The sequence below is a fragment of the Scyliorhinus torazame genome, chromosome 7 (assembly GCF_047496885.1).
Source record: "Scyliorhinus torazame isolate Kashiwa2021f chromosome 7, sScyTor2.1, whole genome shotgun sequence".
Classification (NCBI taxonomy): Eukaryota; Metazoa; Chordata; class Chondrichthyes; order Carcharhiniformes; family Scyliorhinidae; genus Scyliorhinus; species Scyliorhinus torazame.
The window spans coordinates 127,684,521-127,703,709 of NC_092713.1; positions in this window are offsets into that span (position 1 = coordinate 127,684,521).

The window sequence follows — 19,189 nt, forward strand, 5'->3', positions numbered from 1 at the left end:
GGGAGGGGAACCGATCCTCCTGGGAAGGGGGTGGTCGCGGGGTGCGGCGGTGGCAGGAAGGGGGGGGGGTGAATGGTGTCGGGGGTGTGTGTGTGTTGCCGGCGGGCGCCAGATCCCGCAGGGAGACTGTGTCCTGTCGGCTGTCGGGGTACTCCACGTAAGCATACTGCGGGTTCGCGTGGAGGAGGCGAACCCTTTCGACCAACGGGTCCGCCTTATGTGCCCGCACATGCTTTCGGAGCAAGATGGGTCCTGGGGCCGCCAGCCAGGTCGGCAGCGACGTTCCAGAGGAGGACCTCCTAGGGAAGACAAGGAGAAGCTCATGAGGCGTTTGATTAGTGCTCGTACATAAGAACGACCGGATGGAGTGGAGAGCGTCCGGGAGGACCTCCTGCCACCGTGAAACTGGGAGGTCCCTGGACCATAGGGCCAGTAGGACGGCCTTCCAGACCGTGCCGTTCTCCCTCTCTACTTGCCCGTTCCCCCGGGGGTTGTAGCTGGTCGTCCTTCTTGAGGCTATGCCCTTACTGAGCAGGAACTGGCGCAGCTCGTCACTCATGAAAGAGGACCCCCTGTCGCTGTGGACGTATGCGGGGTAACCGAACAGTGTGAAGATGCTGTTCAGGGCTTTAATGACTGTGGCCGCGGTCATGTCAGAGCAGGGAATGGCAAAAGGGAAGCGGGAGTATTCGTCCACCACATTAAGAAAATATGCGTTGCGGTCGGTGGAGGGGAGGGGCCATTTGAAATCGAGACTGAGGCGTTCAAAGGGGCGGGAAGCCTTAATCAGGTGCGCTCCATCTGGCCTGAAAAAATGCGGTTTGCATTCCGCGCAGATGTGGCAGTCCCTTGTGACTGTACGGACCTCCTATAAGGAGTATGGGAGATTGCGGGACTTGATGGAATGGAAAAACCGAGTGACCCCCGGGTGCCAGAGGTCCTCATGGAGGGTTTGGAGGCGGTTAATTTGTGCGTTGGCACATGTGCCGCGGGATAGGGCATCGGACGGCTCGTTCAGCTTTCCGGGACGATACAAAATCTCATAGTTGAAGGTGGAGAGCTCGATCCTCCACCTTAAGATCTTGTCGTTTTTGATTTTGCCCCGCTGTGCATTATCGAACATGAAGGCTACCGACCGTTGGCCCGTGAGGAGAGTGAATCTCCTGCCGGCCAGGTAATGCCTCCAATGTCGCACAGCTTCCACTATGGCTTGGGCTTCCTGTTCCACTGAGGAGTGGTGGATTTCTGACGCGTGGAGGGTCCGGGAGAAAAAGGCCACGGGTCTGCCCGCTTGGTTAAGGGTGGCCGCTAGAGCTACGTCGGAGGCGTCGCTCTCGACCTGGAAGGGGAGGGACTCGTCGATGGCGCGCATCGTGGCCTTTGCGATATCCGCTTTGATGCGGCTGAAGGCCTGGCAAGCCTCTGTCGACAGGGGGAAGGTTGTGGTCTGTATTAGGGGGTGGGCCTTGTCTGCGTACTGGGGGACCCACTGGGCGTAGTATGAAAAGAACCCCAGGCAGCGTTTCAGGGCTTTTGGGCAGTGCGGGAGGGGAAATTCCATGAGGGCGCGTATACGTTCGGGGTCGGGGCCTATTATCCCATTGCGCACTACGTAGCCCAGAATGGCTAGCCGATTGGTGCTAAAAACGCACTTGTCCTCGTTGTACGTGAGGTTCAAGGCTTTGGCGGTCTGGAGGAATTTTTGGAGGTTGGCGTCGTGGTCCTGCTGGTCGTGGCCGCAGATGGTTACATTGTCGAGATACGGGAACGTGGCCCGCAATCCATGTTGATCAACCATTCGGTCCATCTCCCGTTGGAAGACCGAGACCCCGTTTGTGACGCCAAAAGGGACCCTTAGGAAATTGTATAATCGCCCGTCTGCCTCGAAGGCTGTGTACTTGCGGTCACTTGGGCGGATGGGGAGCTGATGGTAGGCGGACTTGAGGTCCACGGTGGAGAAGACTTTATATTGGGCAATCCGATTGACCATGTCGGATATGCGGGGGAGAGGGTATGCGTCTAGTTGTGTGTACCTGTTGATGGTCTGGCTATAGTCTATGACCATCCTTTGTTTCTCCCCTGTCTTCACTACTACCACCTGCGCTCTCCAGGGACTATTGCTGGCCTGGATTATGCCCTCCTTTAGTAGCCGCTGGACTTCGGACCGAATGAAGGTCCGGTCCTGGGCGCTGTACCGTCTGCTCCTAGTGGCGACGGGTTTGCAATCCGGGGTGAGGTTCGCAAACAAGGACGGGGGTTGCACCTTGAGGGTTGCGAGGCCGCAGATAGTGAGTGGGGGTATTGGGTCGCCGAATTTGAACGTAAGGCTCTGTAGATTGCATTGAAAATCTAATCCCACCAAGGTGGGGGCACAGAGTTGGAGAAGGACGTTTAGTTTGTAGTTTTTGAACTCCCTCACCTGAACCGTTAGGGTAACTATGCAGAATCCTTGGATCTGTACGGAGTGGGATCCTGCAGCTAGAGAAATCTTTTGTGCGCTGGGATAGGTGGTCAAGGAACAGCGTCTTACCGTGTCGGGGTGGATAAAGCTCTCCGTGCTCCCGGAGTCGACTAGGCATGGCATCTCGTGGCCGTTTATTAGCACCGTTGTCGTCGTCGTCTGGAGTGTCCGGGGCCGAGCTTGATCGAGCGTAATTGAAGCGAGACGTGGTTGTAGTAGTGGAGTGGGGTCCGTTGTTGCCGTCCAAGATGGCGTCGGGGATGGACAAAATGGCCGCCCCCATACATCGCACGTGGCTGGTGGGTCACAAGATGGCGACGGGGGTGGACAAAATGGCCACCCCCACGCGTCGTACAGGTCTGGGGCGGTCCAAGATGGCGGCGCCCTTCCTCCCCTCGTGGTGGCCGGGACCCAAAATGGCGGCGTCTGCGGGTCGCACATGGGGCGCTGAGGGGGCTGGGGAGCGCTAGGACCGCGCGGAGTTCCCTCACCGGGGACAGTGGTGGTCGGGACCCAAGTTGGTGGCGCCGGCGGGTCAGACGTGGGGCGTGGGGTGGGGGTTAGGGGGGGTTAGGGACGCGCAAAACTCCCTCTTCTCCGTGGATAGTGGTGGCCGGGACCCAAAGCGGTAGCGCCGGCAGGTCATACATGGGGTACGGGGAGGGGGGTTGGGGTGCGTAAGCGGCGTGCAGGGCTCCCTGTTCTCCCGGGACCGCGGTGGTCGGGACCCAGAGCGGCTGCGCCTGCGGGTCGTACATGGCGTGCTGGGGGGGTTGGGGCGCGTAAACGGCTTGCAGAGCTCCCTGTTCTCCCGGGACAGCGGCGACCTCGCGGGACCCGCACACAACCGCGTAATGGCCCTTTTTCCCGCAGCTCTTGCAGATAGCTGCGCGGGCTGGGCAGCTGCCGGGGGTGTTTCGCCTGGCCGCAGAAATAACAGCGGGAGCCCCCGGTGCGACTCGGCGTTTGGCCCGCGCAAGCCTGTGGGGTGTCCGGGGGGGGGGGGTGGGTTTGTCGTGATGGGCACGTACGGAGCCCAATGGGCTGCCGCGCGGTCGGGCCGTAGGCGCGGGTATTACGCGCGGCCACGTCTAGGGAGGCTGCTAGGGCCCAGGCCTCTGAGAGTCCTAGCGACTCTCTTTCTAGAAGTCTTTGGCGGATTTGGGAGGAATTCATACCTGCCACAAAAGCATCGCGCATTAACATGTCCGTGTGTTCATTTGCGTTCACCGAAGGGCAGCTGCAGGCTCGTCCCAAAATCAGCAGCGCGGCGTAGAATTCGTCCATCGATTCTCCGGGACCTTGCCGTCTCGTCGCGAGCTGGTAGCGAGCGTAGATTTGGTTAACTGGGCGGACATAGAGACTTTTCAGTGCTGTGAACGCCGTCTGGAAATCCTCCGAGTCTTCGATGAGGGAGAAGATCTCCGTGCTCACCCTCGAGTGCAGGACCTGTAGTTTTTGGTCTTCTGTGACCCGGCCGGTGGCCGTTCTGAGGTAGGCCTCGAAACAAGTCTGCCAGTGCTTGAAGGCTGCTGCCGCGTTCACTGCGTGGGGGCTGATCCTCAGGCATTCTGGAATGATCCTGAGCTCCATAGTCCTTTTTAAGCACGCTTAATAAATTGTAGCGCACAAAGACTCCGTGAGACGAATAGAGTGAAGTCGATGAGGCTTTATTAAGCGTGTCTGTTCCCCCGCAGCTCAATAGTAGACTGGCCTGCGGGGGAGGACTCCGGCTTCTTATACTCCGCCTTCAGGGCGGAGCTAGAGGTCAACGGCCAACCAGGACCCGGGATCTGTCAGCCAATGACATTAGGGCTTCCAGTCCCACATGACCCCCAATACATACTACCAGACACTGTGAAGAAACAGTGCTAACCACTGTGCTACATTAGTCAGGTCTGAAGCAGGTACCTCTTATCCCCCTAGAGCCAACCGATCATCCTAGGATGGTCTTCAAAGAGGCTGGGGATGTCTGACTGCCCCAGGACATAGCTGTCGTGCACACTCCCTGGAAAGCGGACACACTTATGCATGATCTTATGGTTGTGGTCGCACAGAAGGTGGATGTTCAGGGAGTGGAACCCCTGCCTATTGATTTAAGGCACTCCCAGATGGCCCGTTGAGCGCAAGGCGACATGCGTGCAGTCTATCAGCCCATGGACCTGACGATGGCAGAGAATTTTGTTGCCTGAGCAACTAGTTGGGCTTGGTCTGTGTCAAAGTTTATATAATTTTCTGCCTGGGCAAACAGGGCATCCATGATCGGATCTGAAAGATGCCACAAAGGTCCACGCACAAGACCTGGAATGATACTGAGACAGAAACGTTCAGTGCTGCGGTGACCTTGAGAGACACACAGAACGCGTGTCCTCTTCTACCTGGTGCCATGTCTGCAAGGACATGGCACAGCTGCCGCTGCATCTGCTTGTTGAAGTGCCTCCTGCGGCACGCGTTGTCCATCATTTGCTTGAAAGACCAGCGACACTTATACACCCTGAGCCATCATGGACCTCTCCCTCTTGGTCTCACCCTGGCCTGAAGGGTGGCGGGTCCTCAGGTTGTGCAGTGGGCCCCTGCATATGGGCTGCCTCCTCGAGCCTCTGTTGACGCTGCTGTTGCTGCCGCCGTCTTCGGTGCTTGGCCGCCCGGCCTGCCAGCAGCAACACTAGGGCAAGTCCCGCAAGGTGCAGTGGGCCCCCTGTTCACAAGACCCCAGACCCGGTATCCGTGACAACCGCACATAACATTATCTGCACCGGGCGCTGATCCCCTCACCGTTGCACTCACCAATCTTCCAGTCACAGTCATATCCTCGGGGCTGGGGCCCAGCCCTTGGGAATTCGGATCTTGGCTGCTGCATGTGTGGTGTTGCCTTCCGCAGTGTTCAGGCACAGTGCCCAGTCATCACAGTCTGATGGGGATGCTAGGCAATGACACCCACATGCTAAATGGCATGCCCACCAAAGGAATCTACTTGGGATGTGTGAAGTGCTCACTTAACTATGATTGCCAATTCTCTGTTTGTAATAGCCATCAATCACATGGCCAGACACCTCAACAGTCGGCAGGGGTTATGGGTGGTCAATGGGCAGATAGGCAGGAACTATGGTTGCCCCCAGAACGGTACACATGATCCAGGAGCTGGCATGGTGGACCCGCATACCTTTTCCTTTTCCCCCCAGCAGAGACCCCCCCCCCCCCCCCCCCCCCGCCCAGCTCCTACACCCCCACCCACCATCGAGCACAGGGCCAGAAAGCCCAGTGCCCCCACGCTCTTTGCCTGTGAGTGAAGATGGCTACTCACCTTCTCAGGTCCCCGCAGCAGCCCTTCCACCAGGTTCATGTTGTTAAAAAGGAGTACTAATCGGCAGCGGCATGCCCACTTGCTGGGGAGGTTGCTGGATCATGTGAGGCTGTTAGATATGGGGTGGCTCTCATTACTTGTATGGAAATAGGCTTTAAGTGGTGATAATTGGTTTCTCGCCACGCTACGGTCAAATCCTGATTTTGCCTACGGGAGCAGATTGGTTGCATCGTGAACAATTTGACGCATGGTGCGGTTCTCTTTTTGGCCTCTCCCGCTATTCACAAGCCTCGTCGCGCTCTCGAGCGCAACGAGGCCACTGAATCGCGCTCCACTTTTGTATCCTACAAGACATATTTATATTGCAATTCACTTACATTATTTGGCTATATTTTTATAAACACCATAAATTATTATTAGGTCAAGGTTCCACGGAAGTTTTGCCTTGATTAATTATCTGCAGATGAAATAATTTCCTTTTGTCAGTCTGACCTTGACCAAATGCACCTCATGCCTCCTTACGTGGTTCAGTGTGATAGTGTGCCTGCGAAGCACTTTGGGATGTTTTACCATGTTAAAGTGTTGTACAAATGCAAGAAATTGTTTTATGACCTGTCTTTGTTCATCAAAAGTAACACAATTCTGTATCTTAGGTGATCTTTACTCCACCCGTAATGGTTTTTTCATTGGACACCCTACTGAAACATGTATCAAAAAATATTCCATTTATACATTGGGCTGGAATTTCCTGGTTCACACTTCAGCGTTCAAATTAATGCTTGTTTCTGCTTTGACCTTTCCAATGGGAACTTGCATTAAAAAATGTCTTGGTACATCTCAGAATGATGTATTACATCTGCCTCATGGTAAAGTAGCTTCGGAAACACAGAAATGCTTCCCACCATATCACTGCATGCTCTTGGCTGGGTCTCGATTACCTCTAAACTGGTTTCAGCCACTGCAAAGCCCTTATGCAGTAGTGGGTGATTGTAATATCCCGCACGGGACCTTCAGGGTGGAAAAGATCATCTTCCACGTGGTTCTTACAGACTACGAGCTCTTCCGCTAGGGGCAGGGAATCCTCTGTTAACGATCGTATAAAAGGTCGGTCAGTAAGGCACTGACCAGAACAGGTAGGGAGCTATCAGGCAGTGTGTAATAATCCACAGGAGGCAGGGGTTCTGTCACCACACCAGTATTTATTTGCAATAACTTGAGCAGCTCCAAACAGTGCTGCTAGCATTCCAGTCAACTTAAGACTGCCTCACAAAGCCTACACAGGTGCTTATATTGGCCCCCTCAATGAGCTATCATTGAGGGAGCTCATACTCCAATTGGCCAACCAATAATGCCAATTGGAGGTCATTACACACCTCCCCCCCCCCCCCCCCCCCCCCCCCCCCAAGGTCCGAGGAATTCCTGCCAGCTGGCATTCCTCTGAGCTTCTTCCTGCTCCTCCTGTCCGGGTCTGTCACCTCTGTGCCGTCCGTCGGGTCGTTCTCCGACATGGGTGGGGTGTACCTTATAGGTGCTAGTCTTTTCCTTGACGACATCCTTGGAAGTTGTACTTCCTCCTGCTTGGGGAGAGGTGTCGCAGCGGCCTCGTCGAACGTGTCCATCTCCGACTCTGACGACTGGATGACGGGGTCTGGAGAAATTGCTCGGGGCTGGGGTGTGGGTATCTTTCCCGTCTGAGCTATCCCAGCTTGAGGCGGTCCAGCTTCGACTGCCTCCAGGTGTGGTTCCGCTGCCCTTATTTGATCTAGGTGTTTCTTCAGCACCTTACCTCCTATCGAAACTTTATATGATATGGGCCCTGTTTGGGACTCTACCATGCCTTTGACCCACGTTGGTCCATTTCCATAATTGTTGACCCAAACCGGTGCCCCCCCTGGAAATGTCTCTGCTGCCAACTATTATCATGCCCCCTGCGTTGGACCTCCTGTTGTTTCTCCACCTTCCCCGTTAAATTTGGGAAAAGGAGACTCAGCCTCGTTCGCAGCCGCCTTCATATTAAGAGTTCAGCTGGCGGTATGCCCGTTGTGGAATGCGGTGTGGTCCTGTAATCAAACAACCAGCGGGAGAGCTTTGTGTCCATTGACGCTGCCGGCTGCTTCTTGAGTCCCGCTTTTAGTGTCTGGACCGCTCTTTCTGCCAGGCCGTTGGACACTGGATGGTAAGGGGCCGTTTTGATGTGGCGGACTCCGTTTCCCTTTAGGAATTTTCCAAATTCCCCACTTGTGAATGCCGTTCCGTTGTCCGACACCAATACCTCCGGAAGTCCATGTGTTGCAAACGAGGCCCTGAGCTTTTCAATTGTCGATGATGTGCTTGCCGCATTTACTCGGTGAACGCCCCACCATTTGGAGTGGGCGGCCACTATCACCAAAAACATTGAGCCCATGAAAGGGCCGGCGTGGTCAATATGCAGGCGGGTCCACGGTCTGCCTGGCCATTCCCACGGGTGCAATGGCGCAGCTGGTGGCACTCTTTGCCCCTGTTGGCATTCCTGGCACCGACGTACCAAGGCTGCTATGTCTATGTCCAATCCTGGCCACCAAACGTAGCTTCGAGCTAGCATCTTTATTTTAGACACCCCTGGGTGTCCGTGATGTAACTCGGTTAAGATTGCCCGACAGCCCTGAGCTGGGACTATTACCCGGGCTCCCCAAAATAGGATACCGTCTTCTACGGTTATTTGGTCCCTTCTGCTCCAGTATGGGTGCATCTGGAGCTCCACTGGTCTCTCCAGTTCCCCTGTTAGCAATAAATGCTTCATCTTGGCTAAAACTGGGTCTTTTTGCGTCCACAACTGAATATGTTGTGCGTCCACTGGTAGGGTGTCCAAAACATTTAGAGTCATTACTGTCTCCTTTACCTTCGGTATTAGCGGCGGGGTATCTGGGAGGGGAGGTCTGCTCAAAGCATCTGCATTTGCTACTCGCGTTCCCGGTCTGTGCTCCAGAACGTATCTATACGCCGCCAGTAGCAACGCCCAGCGTTGGATTCTAGCTGATGCAATCAGGGGTATTGACTTGTCTTCTTTTAATAACCCTAATAACAGCTTATGGTCCATCACTATGGTGAATTTCCGCCCGTACAGATACTGGTGAAATTTTTTTACTGCAAATATCACCGCCAGTCCTTCCTTCTCGATTTGGCCGTACTTTCTCTCAGCCATCGCCAAGGTCCCCGAAGCATAGGCTATTGGCCGTTCTTCCCCATTCCTTCCTCTATGGGCTAAGACGGCTCCTACCCCATAAGGTGATGCGTCACATGTGACCACCAACTCCTTCCTTGGGTCATAATGCTCTAGGACATTTTCAGATGACAGCTGTTCCTTAATGTCCCTAAATGCTCGGTTTTGGCGGGCGGACCATTTCCATTCTTGTCCCTTTTTCAGTAGCTGGTGGAGGGGTTCTAGGATGGATGCCCTATTTTCAATAAATTTGCCATAATATGTTACCAATCCTAGAAATGATCGTAGCTCCTGGACCGTGGTGGGAGCTGGGGCTTCTTTTATTGCCCTTACTCGGTCTTCCAATGGGTATAAGCCCGACTCGTCTACTTTATATCCCAGGTACGCACTTGTGGGGCCAGAAAAACACATTTTTCTCTTTTCAGCCGTACGCCTGCCTTTGCGAAACGCCTGAGCACTTCCTCCAGGTTCCTTAAGTGTTCCCTGTTTGTCCTACCCGTGATTAAGACATCGTCCAAATAAATCGCCACCTGCGGTAGTCGCTGCAGAATATTTTCCATCGTACGCTGGAATATAGCGCAGGCTGATGACACTCCGAAGGGTAGCCTAGTATAACGAAAAAGTCCCTTCAGGATGTTGATCGTGGCGAACTTCTGGGAGTCCTTGTCCAGTTTTAACTGCAGGTAGGCGTGGCTCATGTCCAGTTTCGTGAACAAAAGCCCACCTGCCAATTTGGCATATAGGTCGTCTATTTTCGGGATCAGGTATTTATCCAGCAGTGCGTTTTTGTTTACCGTCTGCTTGAAATCTCCACAGAGACGTATCGAGCCGTCTGCCTTCAAAATTGGTGCCACCGGCGCTGCCCATTCCGAGAACTGTACTGGTCTGATAATGCCGTCGCGCCGTAACCTTTCTATTTCGACATCTACTTTCTTCCTTAATGCAAAAGGTACCGGCCTGGCCTTACAAAATTTCGAAAGGGCTTCTGGGTCCACGTGCAAAGTTGCTTTGGCGCCTATAATTTCCCCCAAACCTTCTTAAAAGACCTCCGGGTATTTTTGGAGTACTCCACTCAACTGCCCGCTTCCACTCTGGAAAATTTTCATCCAATCTAAGTTTAGGTCTTTCAGCCAGTTCCGTCCTATTAAGTTCGGTGCGGAGCCCTCTACTATCGTCAATGGTAATCTGAGCAATTGTTTGTCATATTCCACGGGTACATGAGTCGTGGCTAGAACTTCTAGGGGTTCCCCCGTGTAGGTTTTAAGTTTCGTCGATGTTTTTGTTCGGGTTAGTGGCTGGAGTCCATCTTTGATTTTTAAAAATGCTGCCACTCCCATTACTGATACGGCCGCACCCGTGTCTATTTCCATTATTGTCTGCCGACCGTTCACCCGTGGGGTAATGTTAATAGGTTCTGCTTTCTTCGTCGCAATATTATATAACTGTTCTTCTTCGGAGGAGGATGGGGCATCTAGGTTGTGTACTTCCCTGCGTCCCCACCTGCTATTCCTCTTTTGCCACCTCCTTCTAGGGTTTCTGTCGCTGTTACCCCACTCTGCCTGGTGCCAGAAACGGTCCTTCTCTGTTGGGGGAGCCTCAGCTGGTAGTTCCCTCTGTCTCCAGTTCGTCCTAACAGACTTGGGGGCAGTTCTGGGGTTTTCCTTTGGCCCTCTGTTCCTCAGGCTTTTCCTGAGGGCAGCTATCTGGTAGCTGGACCCATTGTGGTAGTCACTCTCCCAGGTATCTACCTGCATTGGCGTGCCCTGTAGTTCCTGCGCCCCACTTGCTGCCTTTTCTAGGGACAGTGCGAGCTGTAATGCCCGCCTGCAGTCTAGCTGAGTTTCCGCCAACAGGCGCTTCTGTATTTGGAGGTAATTTATGCCACACACTAATTGGTTCCGAGGCATTTCATTTAGCGTCGGGCCGAACTCTCATTTTTCCGCCAGCCTTCTCAGGAGGGTCAAGAAATTTGTGACTGACTCTCTGTCTTCCCGCTTCGTTGTGTAGAATCTGTACCTATGCAAAATGAGGGGTGGTTTTGGGTCATAGTGCTCTTCCACCAATTTTGTTAATTCTTGGAAAGGTATCGTGTCCGGCGTATCAGGATAAATTAGACTACGTATAATGGCGAGGCTGAGGGTCCGCACGCCGACAGCAGTATAACCCGTTTCCTTTCGTCCTTCGTTATCTCATTGGCCTGGAAAAAGTAACACTTCTCTCCACATACTGGGACCAGTCCTCAATAGTCGGGTCAAATGCATCCAACTTCCCAAAAAGAGGCATTTTTGAAAGAGCAAGGCTTACCCTCCGAGTGCGGCAGCTGGTCTCCGCAAGGTTCTTTGTTTACCTCGTCGCCACTGTAATAATCCACAGGAGGCAGGGGTTCCGTCACCACACCAGTATTTATTTGCAATAACTTATATACAAGAGCAGCTCCAAACAGTGCTGCGAGCATTCCAGTCAACTTAAGACTGCCTCACGAAGCCTACACAGGTGCTTATATGGGCCCCCTCAATGGGCTTTCATTGAGGGAGCTCATACTCCAATTGGCCAACCAATAATGCCAATTGGAGGTCATTACACAGTGTATATACCGTATTGTAAATAAAACTACATTTCTTTATTTTACTCGGTATGGACACCCCGTGTCCTTATTAAAGTGATAGTCAAATGTGATTGCAGAGAGACAATCCAAACGATGTAACATCTCCTAGATCGCCCCTTATTACCCAGGACTCTGAGCCCTTGAGACCTGACAGTCTTCAAACTCTTGGGCCAGCACACAACTGTGACTATGGATGGTGTAGCCGTATGACAAGAAGAGGACTGCATATTTTACTCTTACGGCAGAGTTGCAATAAAGCTTTTCAGTAATTTCTGTCCATAGTTGCCAAGGGTTTTTTTTTACATGGGTGGTTGGGCTTTTTGGCTGTTGGCATGCCAGCTAAAAATAGCTTTGTTGGTTCCTGAACAAAATCACCTCATAAAACATCTTAATTTACTTATACTATGTTTGTACTGATGAGGTGAGGGGTTATGGTGCCACTGAGCAGCGTGAATGAAGGTTGAAAACTAAAGGATATCTTCCAACCTTTTAGCAAGGCAGATATCTTGAATAATGGGATGTACCAGTGTTACTTCCTCTTCCCTTCAACCTCACTTAATAATGCACATATTCCAATGCTGTGGTGACAGTTCACAGAGTTGGATTTCTTTCAATGTAAAAGCAAAAATTGTCCTCTCACACTATGTATATACGTCTAACAACTTTGTTAGGAAAAGGCAACTACTGCTAAGTTTATACCTTTACCCAAGATACCACCAACCTCCTGGTTTTTTTTAAACAACTCCATGCGGGCATGCAATAATCAATGCCTCATTAAAAAAATTACAGTATCCAATTTGTACTCTTTATAATTTATATGTTCACATTAAATTTGTTAATTTTAAATACAAATTCCACAGAAGCAAAAGACAAGAATTTCATGGAATGTCTGTTTCATGGAATCAGGGATCCGGGCTGGGTCCCCTTTTGTTTGTCATTTATATAAATGACATTCTATGTGGAGGGTAGGATCAGTAAGTTTGGGAATGACACAGAGATTGGCCGGCTGGTTAACAGTGAGGTTGAGTGTCATGGGTTACAGGAAGATATAGACGGGATGGTCAAATGGGTGAATTATTAGCAGATGGAATTTAACTCTGAAAAGTGTGAGGCGATACACTTTGGAAGGAGTAATTTAACCACGAAGTATACTGTGAAAGTATACTGGGAAATTCTGAAGAACAAATGGACCTTGGTGTGTTTGTCCATAGATCCCTGAAGGCAGAAGGGCAGGTTAATAGATTATCAGTCGGGGCATAGATTACAAACCACGGATGTCATGATGGAGCTGTATCGAACTTTGGTGAGGTCACAGCTGGAGTACTGTGTGCAATTCTAGTCGCCACATTATCGGAAGGATGTAATTGCACTGGAGGGGATGCAGAGAAGATTCATCGGAATATTCCCTGGGATGGAACATTTAAGTTATAAAGAGAGGTTGGATAGACTTGTGTTGTTTTCTTTGGAGCAGAGAAGACTGAGGTGTGACCTGATTGAGGTGTGCAAGATTATGAGAGGCATGGATAGGGTGCATAGGGAGCAGCTGTTCCCATAGTTGAAGGGTCAGTTGCGAGGGGACACAAGTTCAAAGTGAGGGATGGGAAGTTTAGGAGGGATTTGAGGAGAAACCTTTTACCCAGAGATGGTCTGGCATGTACTGCTTGGGAGGGTGGTAGAGGCAGGATGCCTCACATCCTTTAAAAAGAATCTGGAAGGCAGCACGGTAGCACAGTGGTTAGCACTGCTGCCTCGCGGCGTCGTGGTCTCTGGTTCGATCCCGGCTCTGGGTCACTGCCCGTGTGGAGTTTGTACATTCTCCTCGTGTTTGCGTGGGTTTCGCCCCCACAACCCAAAGATGTGCAGGCTGGGTGGATTGGCCATGCTAAATATTTGGGAAAGATTAATTGGGTACTCTAAATTTATTTTAAGAAAGTACCTGGATGAGTACTTGGCATGTCATAACATTCAAGGCTATGGACCAAGTGCTGGCAAGTGGGATTAGGTAGGCAGGTCAGGGCCTTTCATGCGTTGGTGCAGACTCGATGGGCCGAAGGGCCTCTTCTGCCCTGTAGTATGCTGTGATTCTGTGATTCTTAAGTTGTACCCTCAGGCTGACAGTAAAGCAGCTTTGGAAACACAAGAGGCGGGATTCTCCGACCCCCCCCGCCGGGCCGGAGAATCGCCAGGGGATGGCGTGAATCCCGCCCCGCCCCGGATTCTCCGGCGCCGTTTTTTCGGAGGGGGCGGGAATCGCTTCACAGCGGTGGGGGTCGTTGTCTGCGGCCCCCAGGCGATTCTCCGCCCTGCGATGGGCAGAGTGGCCGCCCGTTTCCGGCCGGTCACGCCTCCGTAAATTAGACCAAGTCTGTACCGGCAGGATCTAGCTCTGCGGGCGGCCTGCGGAGTTCTCGGGGGGGTGCGGGGGGATCTGGCCCCGGGGGGGGGCCTCCACGATGGCCGGGCCCATGATCGGGGCCCACCGATCCGCGGGTGGGCCTGTGCCATGGGGGCACTTTTTCCCTCCGCACCGGCCGCTGTAACGGTCCGCCATGGCCGGCGCAGAGAAGAACCCCCCTGCGCATGCGCTGGGATGATGTCAGTACATGCTGGCGCTCCTGCGCATGCGGCAACTCACGCTGGCCGGCGCGGCGCCAACTCCGCGGGCGCCGGCCTAGCCCCTGAAGGTGCGGACAATTCCGCACCTTCCGGGCGGCCTGACGCCGGAATGGTTCACGCCACTTTTCGGCGCCGGTACGGCCCCCCCCCCGTCGGATAGCAGAGAACACCGGCCAAGAATACACTCCATCATATCACTGCATATAACACTACATCATCTCTAATTACAAGTGCAAATGCGTTTACAATGCTAATTGTAAACTGCTGAATATTAGAAGTTGGCAAGTTCTAAGATGTGTAAATAGTTATGAGTTGATTTCTATTGCCGCATGCACTGCCTGCGGTCAGTACTCAAATCTAAATCCCCAAAGATCAAATAGACACTAATTCAATTGACCACGTGATTTACAAATTCAAAGTAGCTTTGCAAGAAAGCTCAAAGGGCTAAATGGTATATACCTATTCTCCAACCTTACTTCAAACACAACAGATTGTTACTTTTCCTTTGCTTTGATGCTGAGGATAAATAAAAGGAATGAGACAAATGGAATGGTGCACACAAACATTTTTTAAAAATGGAATGTAAAGTACATTTACATTCAGGGAAATGTAAAAACACTGGTTGGGAAAAGCGTTTACGTTTGTTAATGTAAGTAGAGTATCAAGTCAAAGAACGATGCCATTTTATATAACATATAATAAAAACAGAAAATGCTGCCAATGTTCAACAGACCTGGCAACTTGTCTGGAAAAAAACTGTGTTAATGGGTGGAATTCAACCCAGGTAATTGTCTGCTGGCTGGAGAGCGAGTGAGTACCCTGCATCATCTCCTTTGCAGAAGGTGTATTAACTGCCAGTCAGGTGCACAAATGACCAGAGGCGGGCCTTCCCCAGGATCATGGACCCTGGGGTGAAAATCAGAGGCCGACAGCTCTTTATTGCAGGCTGCGCCTGTAGGGGAGTGCTGATGGCTGCCAGCAATGCATCTATCAGAGACCCAGAGTCAGTGAGGGACCCAGACCACAGGTGAGTGAGAACGGGATGGGGTAACTGACTGAGGGGCAGCAGTGGGGTCACATCAAAAGGCAGGGGGATAGCTCCCAGCAGCACCAATCCCTGCACCACGCTCCTCAATGACGGGTCCCTCAGTCATTCACTGAGTGCCTTTGAACAAGTAACCAGCAAGTAACCAACAGGAGCACACTAGCAAACTATTCAGGGTTTGTTTTCTGGGCTCCTGGTGTGGCGACTGGCCCACCCATCACTGGTTGAATACCAGCAGCAGCGGGTTAGGCCCTTACACAGACAGTGACCGAAACCGGGACCTGCACGTTCTTCCTGTGCCTGTGTAGGTTTCCTCCAGGTGCTCCGGCTTCATTAGATCATAAGATATCGCAGCAGAATTACGCCATTCAGCCTATCGAGTCTGCTCCACCTCAAAAAATGATCCCGGGAATGACGGGCTTGCCACGTGAGGACCATTTGAGGACTCTGGGTCTGTACGCAATGGAGTTTAGAAGGATGAGCGGGGATCTCATTGAATGTTACAGAATACTGAGAGGCCTAGGTAGAGTGGACGTGGAGAAGGTATTTCCACTAGTAGGAGAGACTAGAACCCGAGGGCAGATTCAGGAAGTTGATAGTGGAGGATTCAGCAATGGTAATGCCATTGAGTGTCAGAGGGCAATTGTTGGATTCTCTAATTTTGGAGATGTTCATTATCTGGCACTTGTAGCACGTGAATGTTGCTTGCCACTTTTCAGCTCAAGCCAAGTCTTGCTGGATATGGACACTGTATCTGAGGAGTTCCGAATGGTACTGACCATTGTGCAATCATCAGCAAACATCCTGGGTGTGATTCTTCGGCCTTGTTGTGCTCTCGCTTGAGCGAAACCAGGCCGGTGAATAGCAGGAGAGGCCAAAAATTAAAACAGCGCCAGGCGCCAAACAAAATTACTCACAGGCAAAGAGCCCGGGGCCCTGGGTTGCCACCCCACTGCTCGGTGGGGGTTGGGGACTGTTGGCTGGGGGTGGGGTCCCTCCGGAGGTGTGGGCCACCATGGTGGGCAGGTGGGGGAGGCGCTAGGGGGATGGCAACTGCACGTGGCACCACCATGATTGTGTGTATCTGAGGGAAACGCTCGTCCCGGCCCATTTGCCCCATCGACCACCCTAGATTTTATGTATCTGGGGGAAACCCATGTCCCGGCCAGTCTCCCCCATCGACCACCCACCTGACTGCCAAGACCTCTGGCCATGCGACTGAAGGCTATTGCTTATAGGGAATTGGCAATCATGGTTAAGTGGGCACTTCACACAACCCAAGTGGATTCTCGTGGGTGGGCGGACCATGAAGCATGTGGGAGTCATTGCCTAGCATTCCAATCACATCTTAATGCCTGGACAGTGTGTCTGAACACTGCGAGAGGCAACACCGCGGGATGCAACACCACACATACAGCAGCCAACATCCGAACACCCAGGGGATGGGACACAGTTCTGAGGAAATGTCCACAGCTGGAGGGTGGGTGAGTGCCACAGGTAGGAGACCAGTTCCAGTGACATTATGAGCGGGTGTCTGGGGTCCAGGGTGTGGGGTCTGGTGAGGGTGGCCCGTTGTGGCCTGGAGTGCGTGGGTAGGACATTCCGGGTGGGGTGGAGGGGAGGATCAGTGGGGGGATTGGAGGTTCCCGGGGTGAGCATCACTGCTGTTTGTCTGTCTCACATCCTCTCCCAGATATTTAACGCTTTGGCAGGGATTTTGGATCCAGAACATGCCCTAATGGTGCTAGGCCAGGCAGCCAGATGCCGGAAAGAGCAGCAGTAGTAGCGTTGACAGATGCTTGAGGTGGCGGCCTATGTGCCCCGCGCCCTGAAGACCCGGTCGCCCATCAGGCCTGGGAGGTACCCATAGGGGAAGTCCCCCGATGGCCCAGGGTGTACAGGTGTCGCTGGTCGTTTGAACAGATAACGGACAGTGTCTGCCACAAGAGGCTCCGCCTCAACAAGGAGATGGTGCAGCATCTGTGCCATGTCCTCGACTTGGCACCACATGGAGGAGGAGGACACTTGCTTCCGGTGCCCATCAAGGTCACCGCAGCTCTGAACCTTTACGCCTTGGAATCATTCCAGAGCTCAACCGGGGACCTGTGTGGTATCCCACAGGCCACAGCCCACAGGTGCATCCAATAGGTCACGGATGCCCTGTTGGCCCGGGGGGGAAAACTACATCAACTTTGACACGGACAAGCCCAGCCAGATGCCTGGGCAGCAGGTTTCTCTGCTATCGCCAGGATTCTCCTGGTCCAGGGGGTAACAGATGGCATGCCTGTTGCCCTGCGCTCACTGGGCCATTTGGGAGTGTCCTATGTTAACAGAAAGGGGTTCCACTCCCTCAACATACAGCTCGTGTGCAACCACCGCATGAAGATCATGCACATGCGTGCATGCTTCCCAGGGAGTGTCCACGACAGCTACATTCTAGGGCAGTCGGTTATCCTAGGCCTCTTCAAGGACCTCTCCAGGATGGGCGGGTGGCTCTTGTGGGATAAAGGATACCTGTTGAGGACCTGGTTAATGACACCAGCACGGAGGCCGGAGAATGAAGTGGAGGCCTAGTACAATGAGGCCCATGTGGCCACCAGGGCTGTGCATTGGACTCCTCAAGATGCGGTTCCGGTGCCTTGACCGCTCCAGTGGTGCACTCCAGTACACCCACTGGAGTGTCACCTGCTTTGTGGTGGTCTGCTGTGCCCTTCACAACCTCGCACAGCAGTGGGGCGACATGCTGCAGATTGGCGATGAGGAACATGTGGCCAGCTCTATGGAGGAGGATGAGGATAATGAGGAGGCGCCGTACCAGCAGGGGCTAAAGGAAGAGCGCAGGGAGGAACCGGAGGACTAGTTGCAGGCTGCAGGTCAGGTGGCACCGGCGAGGGTCAGGCAAACCTGGATGGCCAGAAAGGTCCTCATATTCGCCTGATTCACTTAGGACGTGGCCTGGTCCGTCATCGCTACCCTACCCTCCCCACCCCCATCTCCGACCCTCCCAGGATATGTGTTGCATAACTCCAGGGTGCTGGGACTGTGTTGGCACCGTCAGCGGATCACCTTTGATGGCAGGGGGTGATGATAACCCGCAGAGAAATGTGTGCCAGTGTTCCTCAATCAATGCCATAGTCTGACTCGTGCCTGTCTGCTGAGTGCTCGCTCACCTGCCTGTGTGTGCCCAGGGAGGGGGGAGATGACTGGAGAGATGGGCCAAGGGTTCGGAGGTCGGTGTCATACTGGTTGTGCACAAGGGTTTTTATTGTGTTTTACAATTCCTCACTCTCCCGATGATGCCACCCCCTCCTCACTCCCTACCTAACCCCCTCCCCTCAGTGATCCTCGATGTGCTTTGCCTTCCTATCTCTACCACTACCTCGAGGCATGTCCCAAGGATGCACATCAGAGGTGGAGACAGCCAGCTGCTTACCTCGTCCCATGGTCTTCGATACCCCTCCTCTGGGGACGGAGGGCCCTGGAGCATTTGTCGGCGACTCATGCACATCTGTGCAACCCTGTTCCGGGTGTTAGCTGCGAGATGCGGCCTCGCCAGAGGGGTGGAACTCGGGGGAGCTGGTGCCACCATCGCCACTTCATGGGACGATCTGAGTTGGCACTCAGCGCCCCCTCCTGCTGGTCGGTGCCCATTGGGCCCTGGGGTTCACCTTGGAACGGAAGGGCAGCTGGTTCTAGCCCCGGCTGCCCTGCCTCATCTGGCTCTGCCAGTCGTGGCAGCTCCCATGGTCTACACCATAGTGTTGATGCCCTTGGCAATGCTCCTCAGTGCTTCGACATACTCTGCAGCGCCTCAGCAATGCCCACCAGTGACTGGGCCAAGCTCCGTAGCACCTTGGCCATTCCCATCTGAGAGCGGGACATGTTCCACAGCACCTCAACAAGATCAGCCTGGTACTGATTTAGCTGGTACTGGATCAGGTCCTGGTCCTGGTACTGGA